The sequence below is a fragment of the Phyllostomus hastatus genome, unplaced genomic scaffold, assembly GCF_019186645.2.
Source record: "Phyllostomus hastatus isolate PE091 unplaced genomic scaffold, TTU_PhHast_1.1 phas_scaffold_129, whole genome shotgun sequence".
Classification (NCBI taxonomy): Eukaryota; Metazoa; Chordata; class Mammalia; order Chiroptera; family Phyllostomidae; genus Phyllostomus; species Phyllostomus hastatus.
Window position 1 is genome coordinate 33,418,773 of NW_025334009.1, and position 14,284 is coordinate 33,433,056.

Sequence of the window (14,284 nt, forward strand, 5' to 3'; positions counted from 1 at the left end):
GGTGGGGCCTGTCCTTCTGTGAGTGGTGGATGAGTTGTGGCAAATGGGTGACCCAGAGGGAAGGACAAAGATAGGACTTGGAATAAAATCTTTCATGTACAAACTATGTTAAAGAAGTGATGGGACATTTAAGGAACATACTAAAACAACTTTATTTTGTCCCTGAAATGTAACATGTAGTGTTCAATGACCATATGCATTACTTAACAAAGCATTATCTCTTCTTTCTGGAACACTCTTTATACCTGTGTCTCAGCACAGAGTTTTCACTGTAACAGATAATGGAGAGATTTTTCAATGACAGGATGTCAGAGGTTCCTTTATTGCAACATTTCCCTTAGTCTTTTTTATTCTTGTAGGTAAGTCATGAGAATCACCCCAGAGGGTATTATAATGTCATTTACAGTTGAAAAACTGAGGATAAGTGAGGTTAATTAACCTCATTCATTCAGTCAGTAAGTCAACTAACAAAAACTTAACAGTCTCTTACTCCCAGCCAGGCATGTGCTCGGCTCTGGGTGTGTATCTGTGAGCCAATGCATAAACTCAGCCTTTAAGAGTATATAATCCAGGGCAGTTTATAGCCAGGGAGGTAGTTTACAGTCAGGGGTGTCCATCAGAATCCCCTGGGAGCTTTTAAAGATCCAGTGTTGTAGGCCATAGTTAAGATCTTCTGAATGAGACATGCTGAGGGGAACAATATTAAAAAATTTCTTAGCTTATTTTGAGGCTCCTCAGGTTAGTAACTTCAGGTCCAGTGGGTGAGATGAGCAGGCAGTAACACAGAGTGTGTGATAGATGATAAATGCTACCCTGGGAGTGAGTGAGGGTCCTCCAGGTGCCCAAGCAGGGAGCTGACCCTGTGTTGAGCAGTCAGGTAGGGTTTCCTGGAAGGAGGGGCCATCCCAGGGTGAGGATCCAAAATTGGTTGAGGGTAGGGTGATGATGGAGATGGGGAAGGGACTCTTTTGGGAATAGGAACAACCTGCATAGATTTGGAGATCCAGTGAGGCCTGATGATTAGGAAGACAGTGAGTGGTTTAGGGTGTCTTGGATTTAGTGGCCTGAGATGAGTAGTAGTGAGCTGAGACTGAAGAGGCAACTTGTCTTGATGTGACAGCCCAGTTAGTGATGTGGCCAGGAGGATGTCCAGGATGGACTCCAAGGCTCATGTCATAATTTATCTTTCGCTGTACCAGACAATCTGTTTAAAGAAAGTAAACATACAGAGATGAAATTATAAGTAAGGTGAGATCTGTGATGGTGTACTTGCACTTGACCATGTAATCCCAGAGAGAAAATGTATGAAGGGGAGCACCAGACCCCTGGACTCAAATGCCAACTCCATCATTCACTAAGCTTCACTTTACTCATCTGTACTCATCCTAGTGTCACTGGGAAGATGAAATAAATCAGGCCATGTAAAGCTCTTGGAGCAGTGCCTATTCCTTAGAAAGCCTCAATGCATATTAGCCATTATTACTATTACTATTTTTCCTTGTGACAACCAGCAGGAGTTTTTGGAAAGAAGCCGCTTCAATAATACATATTTCATTAACTCATCATGGAAACCTATGGAACAGAATGAAAGAAATGAGAGAGAAACACATTCAAATCCACTTTCCTCCAGCGAGCATTCTGTAAGCTCCCTCCATACCCCAGCAGTATTAATAAGCCCTCCTTCGACCCACAAGGAATCTGTGAGTTCTGTGTCAGATTTAGGGACATGTTCTCATAAACATTCACTTCTCTGCCAGGCTGGGGCTATCTAAGGACTTTTAGAGGGCCTGAGACAAGTCTTATTAATTTTATATTATCCCTAGCATCTACCTCAAGTTTTATCATATTTGTTTAGTGAATACATGAATAAGCAGATACTTTTTAGCTCTTATCTCTGATTAAGATCATATTATAGCAGAGAGAAGAGAAAAATTAACTAAGCCTTTTCACATCTTATCCAGTCTTATCTGTTCTCTTTGAATATGTAGCTAAATTTTCCTTACGAAGTCTTACCATTTCTCTAGTTTTAAAGAAGTGCTCTCCCAAAGGCTGACTTGGAAGGCCCAGGCCGATCCCCCAAACTGTAATAAAGTGTATGTATAAAGATAGCAGTGTTGTTATACAATTTAATTAGTACATCATTCAAACATTTGGACCAATGCCTGGCTCTTTTTTTGTGTGTTCATTTAGCTTTTAGTCTAACTCCCACATGAAATAAACAAAAAGGCTAATTGCTTTTGGATTTTAGCACTGGGTGAAATACCTGGATTCATTATATGAATCATATTTTATAGGTGAATTAAGGGTTCTATTGGTAAATGAAAAATTCCAAGTTGACAGCTGTAATATTTAAAGCAAAGCAATTGAAAGGTTTGGGCTCCCAAAGGCAGCATATGACTCCATCTGACATGTTCCTAGTTTTCATAGCAGCATAAATGTTTGCACACTGATGAGAATGTTGTCTCAGAATGGTAAGAGTTTATATCCCATTAGTCTATAACAGTGATGTGCTGGTAAATGCTTAAAAACCAGCTCTCCAGTAAAAAAGGAAAAAGTCCTGGTTTGTGGTGGTCACCAATTTCCATGGTGTAAATAGTACCACAATGGCTAATTTTAAACTACTGATGAGGAGATGGAAGAGCTGTACACAACTGGCTCCCATTAGCCCATATGAGCTGCTTCCTTGACCATGGTCCAAGGTGGAGGTTGGCAGGGCTCAGAGACTAGAGTGGGTTTTTCAGTTTCTGCAAGGCAACTGTTGTGTGAGGGAGAGTATCTCTCTTATCCTGAGCACATCTGTGGCCAGAAAAAAAGGATGTCCCTGTCCAGCTCCCTTGGGAGTAAGGGAGACAGATGAAAGAAAATTTCTTCCATCTTTCTTTTTCAAGTGTGCTTGAGGCAGTTGGGTGTAGGATACATGTACAGTCTTTGTTTTCAGATAGACTGTTAGTTGCAGCCTATTTTCTACATCCATGTGATGAAGGACTGGCTGGGACACTAGAGAGTGTAACTGGTTTTGAAATCATTTGGCACAGTGCGTGGCACTCAGTAATTGGCAGTTACTATTATATGGGGATGGGGTATTGCCAATAATAGAAGAGAAGGTGGGACTTACCTTGGTCCAATGCTCATTGCACCTTTTATGTGCCAAGTGTTTTGCATGGTGCTGGATTATAGAGAAACTTCAGGTCTGGGCCCTGCTGTTGGGGCCTGGCTGCCTGCAGGAGATCTCTATGGAATGTGGTTTGGATTAGACACAGAATATGCCTCTTTCTCTCTCATTTCCCATGACAGTAGCTGTGTAATTATGACACTCCAATCAGAGTTTGGCTCCAGCTGCCTGGCAACAGATGTACAGGCCACCTGGGGCAAACAAGAGTATCTCTGGTGGTCCTCCAGGCATGGCTTGTCCTGCAGGAGGATAGAAAGTTTATCTGTCAGCTTCCCTAACAAATGATCACAGCATATGAATGAAGAGAGAAGTTGGAGCCCCACCTAAAGCTTCAAAGAGAATTTGTGAACATGACAATAACTAGTATGGTTTATCCCTTATCCTGTGCCAGGAGTTTTTTGAGCATTTCATAGCCATTATTCATTTAGTCCTTGCAACACTCCTGTGAAGTTAAAGTTCTTGTTCAGTATCACACTGTGGAGTCAGTGCTTGGATGCAAATTCAAATGTTTGACCCCCAAACCCAAGCTGTGTACCCCTCTATTATATCATCTCTGTCTCTAAACCTGGAAAATGGGCATTATGACTCATATTCCTGATGAACACTATATAGAAACAAACCATGCATGTCCTTAAGTCCTTGATTCAGCTCACCTTCCCATTGTCCCCAGAGGCTCCTCCCAGACCCATTCAGGGAGGGAATTCACAAAGCTCCATTTCATCTGACCATGTGCTGCCAAGTCTATTAAGTTCCATAATGTCATCTCACTTCCCACATATTACATGGATGGATTATGCTTTATAATAATTTCCCAAAGGGGTCCATGAATTTGGAGTCCAAAACTCTCACTAAAAAAACAGCGCTGTCTGCAATGGATATGGCTCAATATTCAAGTGGATGATGTGCTTCCAAACATCCAATTGAATTAATGAGTATTTATAAAAATCATTGTGACCAGGGAATACCTAAAGCTTCCATGCGTAAGATAAACCAGTGTGCATTTTATATGTGGGGGAGAATCATAAATCACTGTAAGCGAGAGGGCAGACTATGGTAGATAGCTTCTAAAATGTTCCCCGGTGACCTCATGTTTGGGTATTTTGGGCCTTTGATAATCTCTCCTTGAGTGTGGACTGGACCTACTGATACACTTCCAACTGATATGATCCAGTAGAAGTGATGGGATTTCACAAAAAGACTGACTTCTAACTGGCTGGTGCTCTCTTGCTCTCTCTCTCTCTTAGAGTCTTCACTGTGGGGACAGCAAGTTACCATGTTGTGAGTAGTTTCATGGAGAGGCCTATGTAGTAAGGAACTACCCAGTCATCAGGTAGGAAGGACCCCAAGGACTGTCAACAGCCACGTGAGTGAGCTTCAAAGCAGATCTTCCCCAAGTTGAACAATGAACTCACTGTAGCCCTGGCCAGCACCTGATTGTAGGTGGAATGTCCACAGCACAGTGCAGCCTAAGGTTTCAACTCTCCAGGTATCAGCAGGCTGGAGGGCAGGCCTGGTTTAGGTTCCCACAGGACTGAGAGAGAAGAGGCAGAGAAAAGGAAGGGTACATCTGATCAGAACTGGGTTGCAGGAAGAGCTCCTGTGGCTTGCAGGAGGAACAGAATCTCACCTTTCTTTCATTTTAGGACAATTTACTGTTGCTGTCTGTTATACACACAAGTGCCTAAAGTAGCCTTTTCCATAAGGCCATGATCAGAGCATTGAGAACTGTCTGCAGGGACTGGGCTGACTGGCCACCAAAAAACTTCTTCCTCATTCAAAGTGGGCTTAGTATGGCACAGGTATGTGATACTTGCTGGATAAAAACCGCAAAATTTCCTTCCCTGAAAACTGCAAGCTTTTACTTACAAGTTAAGGAAACTTTCTATAGTTAGTAACTATTTAAAACCATGGACTAAAAAAAATTGAATTTCCTTTCCAAGTTTTCTGAACAATACTAAGTGATTGAGGCTGGGCATGACTTAAACTGGTATCTCCTTACAGCTAAGAATTCAATGGGTACTGGAACTCAGAAGGCACTACAATTAAACTTCTTTAAATACATTCTAGAATCCAGGCTCATCACAGAGTTTGCATGGCTATATGACTAGTTAAATTAACAAAGTTTCACTGTGTAAAATTCAATTTTGCAATAAGCATTCCTTCCAAATTATTATTGCTCTTTGTCAAAGCTTATATTAAAAATTATTCCCACCTTGGCTGGCATAGCTCAGTGGATTGAGCGCGGGCTGCGAACCAAAGTGTCGCAGGTTCGATTCCCAGTCAGGGTACATGCCTGGGTTGCAGGCCATGGCCCCCAGCAACCACACATTGATGTTTTTCTCTCTCTCTCTTTCTCCCTCCCTTCCCTCTCTAAAAATAAATAAAATATTTAAAAAAATTATTCCCAAATATTTCACACCCGCTGGCTGATGGGCTAGCTGGCATTTGCTCTGTGTTGTTGCAGAGAGTGGGTGTGGGAGTGGTGTGTGTGGTGTAGGCAGGAGGTGGCTGGGGTAGGAAGAAATTGCCAATGAGATGGCTGAGAAATTTAGATTTGGGAAAAAGAGAAATGATACTAAAACCTTTGTGCAGCAGGAGAGATTCTCAGCTGAACTCCTGTAACCCTCTCCTGGCGATTGAAATGTTTCCTGTTTCCGTTGCAAAAAAATTTTCTGAATCCTTTGTTTATGCAATCTGAAAGTTGCCTTTTCTGATGCTGCAGTGAGTTGCAATGGCTGTAACCAGGGGAGTTTTGGTGGATGTGTTGTTAGTCCTGATTTTCAAAGAAGCAGATGCCAACATGGGAGTAAAATGTGCAAGTATTGTATTAGAGAGATCCTCTGTATGAGAGGGACTTGGGAAAGTCTTGGGAGAACCATGAGACCATAATGCAAATTCACCCTAAGTGCAGGAGAAAGGAATGCAAAGTTTGTGCAGGTGTCCTAGGCTGCCATGCACTATAAGTTCAGCAAGGTTGGCATGGAGTCCTGGAGCTCAGGTTGGCTATCAGAGGATCCAGAGTATGGGTCTGCCTTAGTAACTTTGTTATACTCAGGCATTGGTTAGAAGCAGACAGTGGGAAGTGGGACCTCAATCCTGTAGCTGAAGGTCTGCAAGATGCCTTCACAATGGATTTGATGGGGCCATATCACCTGGTACTAAGTGAGACAATGCATCCTACCCCAGTACCTGTTATATGCAGGACATTTCCCTGTAATGCTTGATTGGTGCTGTTGGTACCCAGCCCAGGACCAGAGGAACGTGCTTGATCTGTGGAGAGCAGGCCAGGTATGCTAGGGAGTTAACATGCCTGGAAGTAGTCATTAACCAATAATGAATAGGAGTTAGTAATAAATACCTTAGTTCCTTGCCCATTGGACAAGGCATCTTTGAAGTGTATTATAACTGCTTCTGTAGATGACCCTGCAGAATTCAGCCCCAGTGTCCCCTCCTGTAACCTTCACATGACAACTGTATTGGCTTCTCTCCTCTCCCCGTTTTACTTCTCCACATCCCTACCTATCTGCTTTCTGGGATCCTTCCCAAAGAAATTACCAACACTCAATTCCTGCCCCCCACCCTTGATCCCCGCTGCTTTTTTGGAGTGCCTGTCTCTGGGGATGCAATGTAAGATAATATTTAATGCTGTCCATGGTCTTGAATCGCAGAAGTAACAACTTTGAGAGCTTGCTGTATACCAAGCACTATGCAATTTACTAAACTGTTGCCCTGTTTCCTAATGTCTGTTTTTACTGCTGTTTTATCTCAGAAAGCAGAAGTACTTAGTCCACCACTGCTGCCTTAGAATGAGGGTCACCTGTAGAGTCTACCCCTGCCTCCAGCCACAGGACAGACTCTGATCATTCTTATGGGGAATGTACAGCCCTTGAACCTAAGGCAACACCCTTGAGGATACAGAGTAAAGGACAAAGCTTTGACTTAGAATTGAAAGATGGATCTGTGTCCCTGCCCCTGATATTGACCAGTCATTAAAACTCTCTGAGAATTGGTTTCCTCATCTAGAAAGTAAAGGAGATGGGAAAGGGCAGCTTTTCTCAAAATGTGTTCTGTAAATACAGTGGCTTCTCCAGACATTTTCTGAAATAAAGTTCCTTACTTAAATAAACATAGGAAATGCTTTTAATCAATGTCTACTCTTATAGACTCACAATACACACATATATGCTAATTACTAGAAGTTTTGCACTACATAAATCTTTTTAATGTTGTTTTCTAAAGTATATTTTATTGATTATGCTATTACAGTTGTCCTAATTTTTCTTCTCTTTGCCCCACTCCACCTGGTACCCTTCAGCAATCTCCCACTTAGTTCATGTCCATGGAAGTTCTTTGGCTTCTCCTTTTCCCATGCTATTCTTAACTTTCCCCTGTCTATTTTGTTCCTATTATTTATGCTTCTCAATCCCTGCACCATTTCCACACTCTCCTCCTTCTCTCTCCCGGCTGATAACCCTCCAAATGACCTCCATATCTATGATTCTATTCCTGTTCTGGTTGCTTGCTTAGTTGTTTTTGTTTTTTAGATTCAGTTGTTGATAATTGTGAATTCACTGCCTTTTTAATGTTCATGGTTTTGATCTTCTTTTTCTTAAATAAGTTCCTTTAACATTCCCTGTAATAATGGGTTGGTGGTGATGGACTCCTTTAGCTTAACCTTATCTGGGAAACACTTTATCTGCCCTTCCATTATAAATAATAACTTTGCTAGGTAGAATAATCTAGGTTGTAGGTCCTTGCTTTTCATCACTTTTAATACTTCTTGCTGGCAAAGTTTCTTTTGAAAAATCCACTGAGACTTATGGAAACTCCTTTGTAGGTAACTCTCTGTTTTTCTTTCGTTGCTTTTAGATATTCTCTCTTTATCTCTTATGTTTGGCGTTTTAATTATGATGTGTCTTGGTGTGTTTCTCTTTGGGTCCAACTTGTTTGGGACTCTCTGTGTTTCCTGGACTTGTATGTCTATCTCCTTCACCATATTAGGGAAGTTTTTTTTTCATTAATTTTTCAAATAAGTTTTTAATTTCTTGTTCTTCCTCTTCTCCTTCTGACATCCTTATGATTCAGATGTTGGCATGTTTAGAGATGTCCCAGAGGTTCCTCAGCCTATTCTTATTTTTTTTTAATTCTTGTTTCTTCTTTTTGTTCTGGTTGAATGTTTACCTCTTTTTTATGTTCCAAATTGTTGGTTTAAATCCCAGCTTCCTTCCCTTCTCTGTTGGTTTCCTGGGGATTATTCTTTATTTCACTTACTGTGACCTTCATTTCTTCCCTTTTTTTTTATCATACTCAAGGAGTTCTCTGAGCATCCTGATAACCAGTGTTATGAACTCTGCATCTGATAAGTTAGCTATCTCCATTTTGCTTAGTTCTTTTCCTGGGATTTTGGTCTATTTTTTTATTTGGACCATTTTTCGTTGTCTCCTCAATTTGGCATCTTCCCCTGTGTCTGTTTCTGTGTGTTTTGTAGAGCTGTTTTTACTCCCTTAGTAGTGTAGCCTATGTAGAAAAAGCACCTGTAAATTGTGTGAGGTGGAGCCTTAGGTAATTGCTAAGGTAGGATAATCTGTTTTACTCCTTTGTGGCTGTGCAGGGAGGGTTCCAAAAGGGGACAATGCTGCCACCTGTCTTCTGGTGGTTTGCCCAATGTTCAGTCTGTTTCCAGTCACTTCACCTTCTTCCTGTGTGTGACGGGTGTCCTTCCAGCTGCTTCCCTGGTGGTGAATCCCAGAGTGGGTGAGTTTGCACACATTCTAAGAACATGCTGGCCCTTTAAGTGGTGAAAATCTGTCAGTTTCTTCTGCTTCCCCAACCCTCACTGGATTTTTACAGCCAGAGGTAATGGGGATAATTCTTCCCAGTGCTGGAACCCTGGGCGGTGAGGTCTGGCCTGGGGCTGGGATTGCTTGCTTCCAAGGTATCCCTCCCATCTGTTCTGCTGCTTCTGCTGCCACTTTTCTGCACCACACTGCCTCTCTGCCCATCTCTGTGACTCCACCCTTCCTGCCCATCTGGATGAGTGTGTCTTCTTTAAATCCTTGGTTGTCGGACTTCCATACAGCTCAATTTTCTTATGGTTCTGGGTGTTATTAGTTTTAATATTTGGTTGTAATTCTTTCTATGGTTGCATGAGGAGGTGAAGTGTGTCTACCTATACGTCCATCTTGACTGGAAGTTACCTTTATAATGTTGTTTAACCTGGACTGATTCCTGGTCTGATTGCCAGAGGAGTTTCCAGGGCTGGTGTTTGAGTGACTGGAATACTTGTAAGTAGTGGTATGAGAGAAGTATGTGGTGGTAGTGTAGGTAGAGTGAAACTTTGTGGAAAAACAGTTACTAGAAGAGACTGAAAATAAAATTTTCGAGGATCAGTATGTCAGACAAGCTGGCCCCATGGCACTTATGGGACCTTTTTTATCCTCCCCCCCTTGAATGGTTGGGGACAAGAAGGTCTTTGTCAGTCACCAGAATGCGAGGCTAGAGATACTATAGCAACTATCTGGAGAGATCAGCCAAAGGGAGAAGTCAACACAGAGGGAAAAGGAGCAGAGGGAGGGGCTGAGTTTTTTATATGGGTTAATAAACATACTTAAAACAATTAAAAATTATGTTTTTTTTAGATTTTATTTATTTATTTTTAGAGAGGGAAGGGAGGGAGATAGAGAGAGAGAAACATCAATGTGCAGTTGCTGGGGGTCATGGCCTGCAACCCAGGCATGTACCCTGACTGGGAATCAAACCTGTGACACTTTGGTTTGCAGCCCATGCTCAATCCACTGAGCTACAATTTTTTAGCCAGGGGCTAAAAATTGTTTTTAACTGAAAACTTAGAGACCTTAAAAAAAGAAAGGATGGGTATTAGAATTTTTGTTTTTTGATAAATATTGGTATATAGATTAATGATATAATCATAATTATATGGCAAATCTTCAATTTTTTTTCAAGTACTAGGGAGTTGTTACTCTGGTCAGGGCTTAGTGAGAATCTCAAAACTAAATGAGAGACAGAGAGAGAGCAACCTTTGACTTCTGGTCAAGATGGTGGCATAGGTAAACACGGTTCACTTCCACCCACAACCACAACAAAATTACAATTAAATTATAGAACAACCTTCCCTCATAACTGTGAGAACTTGAGTTGACTGGAAGTCTGACAACTCTGGAATTAAAGAAATCACATCCATCCAGACTGGCAAGAGGGGTGGAAACATGGAATGGGCTGGTCCCACAGCCACATTTGGTTGATAAAAATTTAGGAGGAATAACTCAGGAATGAAGAGTCCTGGCCCCACACCAGACCCCACAGCCCAGGGTTCCAGTGCCAGAGGATAAATCCCCAAAACTTCTGTCTACAAAAATGAGTGGGGGTTGAGTTGGGAAGAAGAAACTTCTGGAGTTCCCAAAAATTCCTCTTGAAGAACTCACACATGGTCTTACTCAGACTCACTTCCTCTAAGCTCCAGTCTGAAAGTCTACAGTGGCATACAGGGAGGGACTGAAGTATCTGACATCAAGGTGAGAGCCAGGGACAGCTTTCTCCCAGACAGAAAAGTAGGCAGAAGCCACTGCCCCATTTTTGAACTCTTGTCCCACAGAGCCACAAAATCAGCAGGCTGGTGCCATATCTGAGACTCCATCAACCTGAGTAACAGTTTTTCCTGCCCTGGAGATCCCCTGAGGCTGTGTCCCACCCAATTTATAGCTGTTAACAGTGGCTTTTCTCTGTGAATGGTTGGTGTTGTCTCATGTTTCACAACTTCCTAAATCATTTCAAATAAGCAACAGCCAGCTTCAGTGAACCCCCAAACCTCCCGCCCCATACCTCTTGCTAACTGGCCCCAGGCATGGCACCACCAGCAGCTGGCCTAGATTCACAGCTTGGCCTTGCCTGGGAATCTCCAAGCCCAGCACAAGTAGCAGCCATCTCAGATTGCTTTATAGCTCAGACAATGTGGCCCTGGGATAAACACAGGTAAAGGCTGACCTTGGAGAGCAACATCCGGGATACTCCAGGGCCTACACGCATAATGGAGAGCTACACACCATGTTGCAGAACCACCACCCTGACTGTGAACAGCTGATCCTCCATAGAGGGTGGAGGTTGGTAGTCAATGGCCCCAGACAATCCTTGTAGCTGACTGGCCTGGGCAAATCCCTCCCATTGATCTGCCTATAGCAACCACAACTCAACTACAAAAGGAGGTTATACCTAGCTCACATGATAGGCACACCTCAAGTACCCAGCCTCGGTGATAGGAGAGGCTGTGTCACTGGACCCTACAAGACACCTACAGCATTAGGCCATGCTGCCAAAACAGGGAGGTATAGCAGCTCTATCCAATACATAGAAAAAACACAGAGAGGGTGCTAAAATTTGGAGACAAAGAAACATGGCCCAAATAAAAGAAGAGATCAAAACTCCAGAAAAAGCACTAAATAAAATGGAGATAAGCAATCTGTGAGATGCAGACTTCAAAACACTGGTTATAAGGATACTTAAGGAACTTAGTGAGGACCTCAACAGCATAAAAATGATCCAGTCAAAAATGAAGGATACACTAATTCAAATAAAGAACAACTTATAGGGAAACAACAATAGAGTGAATGAAGCTGAGAATCAAATAAATGATTTGGAACATAAAGAAGCAAAAAAACAACCAATCAGAACAACAAGAAGGAGAAAGAATCCAAATAAATGAGGATAGTGTAAACAGCCTGAGGGACAACATCATGTGGTCCAACATTTGCATCATGAGGGTGCCAGAAGGAGAAGAGAAAGAGCAAGAAGTTGGAAATCTATTTGAAAAAAAAAACAAGGAAAGAAAACTTCCCCCATTTAGTGAAAGAAATAGAAATGCAAGTCCAGGAAGCACCAAGAGTCCCCAAAAAGATGAATGCAAAGAAGCCTACTCCAAGACACATCATGATTAAAGTGTCAAAGCTTAAAGATAAAAGAGAATTTTTAAAGCAGCAAGGGAAAAACAGTAATTTACCTATAAGATAGTTCCCATAAGACTGTCAGCTGATTTCTCAAAAGAAACATTGCAGGCTAGAAGGGATTGGCCAGAAATATTCAAAGCCATGAAAAGCAGGGACTTAGAGCTAAGATTGTTCTACCCAGCAAAGCTATCATTTAGAATCAAAGGGCAGATAAAAAGCTTCCCAGACAAGAAAATTCTAAAGGAGTTAGTGGTCACCAAACTATTATTATATGAAGTGTTAAAGGGGCTTATTTAAGAAGAAGAAGAAGATCAAAACTATAAACAATAAAGTGGTAATAAATATCTATCAACAATTGAATCTAAAAAACAAACTAAGCAACTAAGGAAACAAGAAGAAGAGAGTCATGGATACAGAGAGCATTTTGAAGGTTGCTAGCTGGGAGGGAGGTGAGAGGATGGGTGAAGGGGTGAGAGGATTAAGAAGTACAAATATGTAGTTACAGAGTAGCTATGGTGATGTAAAGTATGCATGACTCATAGATATAAGAATGGTGTGGGGATTGTCTGAGGGAGTGGGGGATGCTTGGTGGAAGTGGGAAAGGGGAAAATTAGGACAACTTTAATAGTATAATCAATAAAATATAATTTAAAAAGAGATAGAGAGATAAAGAGCTGTAGGAAAGCTTTCCAACTGTGTGGGATATGAAATCCTAAAAATTAGCATCTTACTTTTTTTATCATTTAGTTCAGACTGCTATAACAAAGTGTTATGGGCTGGTGACTTATAAACAACAGAAATTCATTTCTCACATTTCTAGAGGTTGAAAGTCCAAGATCAAGGTGCTAGCATAGTCAATTTCTGGTCAGGGCCCTCTTCCAGGATGTAGCATGCCAACTTCCTATATCCCCATGTGGTAGAAAGAGATGGAGTTAGTTCTCTGGGCTTTTCTTGTAAGGGCACCAATCTCATTCATGGGGGGTCCCAGCCTTATGACCTAATCACTTCCCAAAGGCCTCTCCTCCAAATACTATCATCTTAGGAATTCTGGATGAAGCCAAACATTTGGTTCATAATTGTAATTCTTTTTGACAATTTAAGCAAGATAGTTCCAGCTGATTTATAAAACTCTAGCTGTGTTAAAACATCAGGAAAAATTAAGGCATGGTATCCTCCTCTGAAATTATTTTTTCTCTTTGTTCCTCATTAAGCCTCTCTCTCCCCTTCTTCATTTACTCTTCTGCCCTTGTTTATGTTGATGTTGTTTACTATGTGACTTGTACCTTCACCCTTAATCATAATTTGAATTCATTAAAAGCTTGAAAGGCATCCCTGTCAGTGGGGAGATCCTAGCTATTTCATTGTTTTTTTAACCAGTGGTATTCTACATTTTACGACTATGGATTTAGGAGTCCACTGTGGATTTTACTACTTCTCATACAGTAGCACAATTATTTTCCATTCTATTGAAAAATAACTTGACACTTTTGCCTGGATTGTTTTATACTCCTTAGGGGGACATTAGCACATAAGAAAGCTCAGCCTTGATTGCAACAGGTTGTATGTATATGTATGCGCAGGCAGATGGAAACCTGTGTTTCTGTGACCACTTAATTTTCTCTCAGTGTAAACAAAAGTAACTGAACTTTTTCTGCCACAAGATTTATCTCTTCATTAGAATCTGGGAGGACCCTTCACCCCACTTTAAACAAGCTGTTCCGTGATCATTGTTAGGTGATTGTAATGCAACTGGCGACTTTATAAAAGAATATATTAGAATCCAGGTTTTCCCAGTTTGACTCCTGCATTTCTCCTTAGTCCATGAGGCTCCTGTGCTGTGTGTGTGTGTGTGTGGGAGGAGCTAGCCAGACTGTCTTCAGGGCTACTTTCCTAGACTTAACAGTGCAGGGTTGCAGTGTGCTGTTTGCCAGCCAGCTGAAGCCTCCATGGCCCTTGGGGGTTCAGCAGCCTGGAGTATGGATTAGAATTTTCCATGATTTACCACTTAATCCCAAAATGTTAGTCTGTCCCCTAAGTTTCCTCATTAGTCTTTCTTCATCTCTTACAAGGTCAAAATGGAGTGAACATTACCCACATCACCTTGGCTCAGGCATTCAGCTTCCCATCTCTTTCTGAATAAGAGCTTAACCCCTTA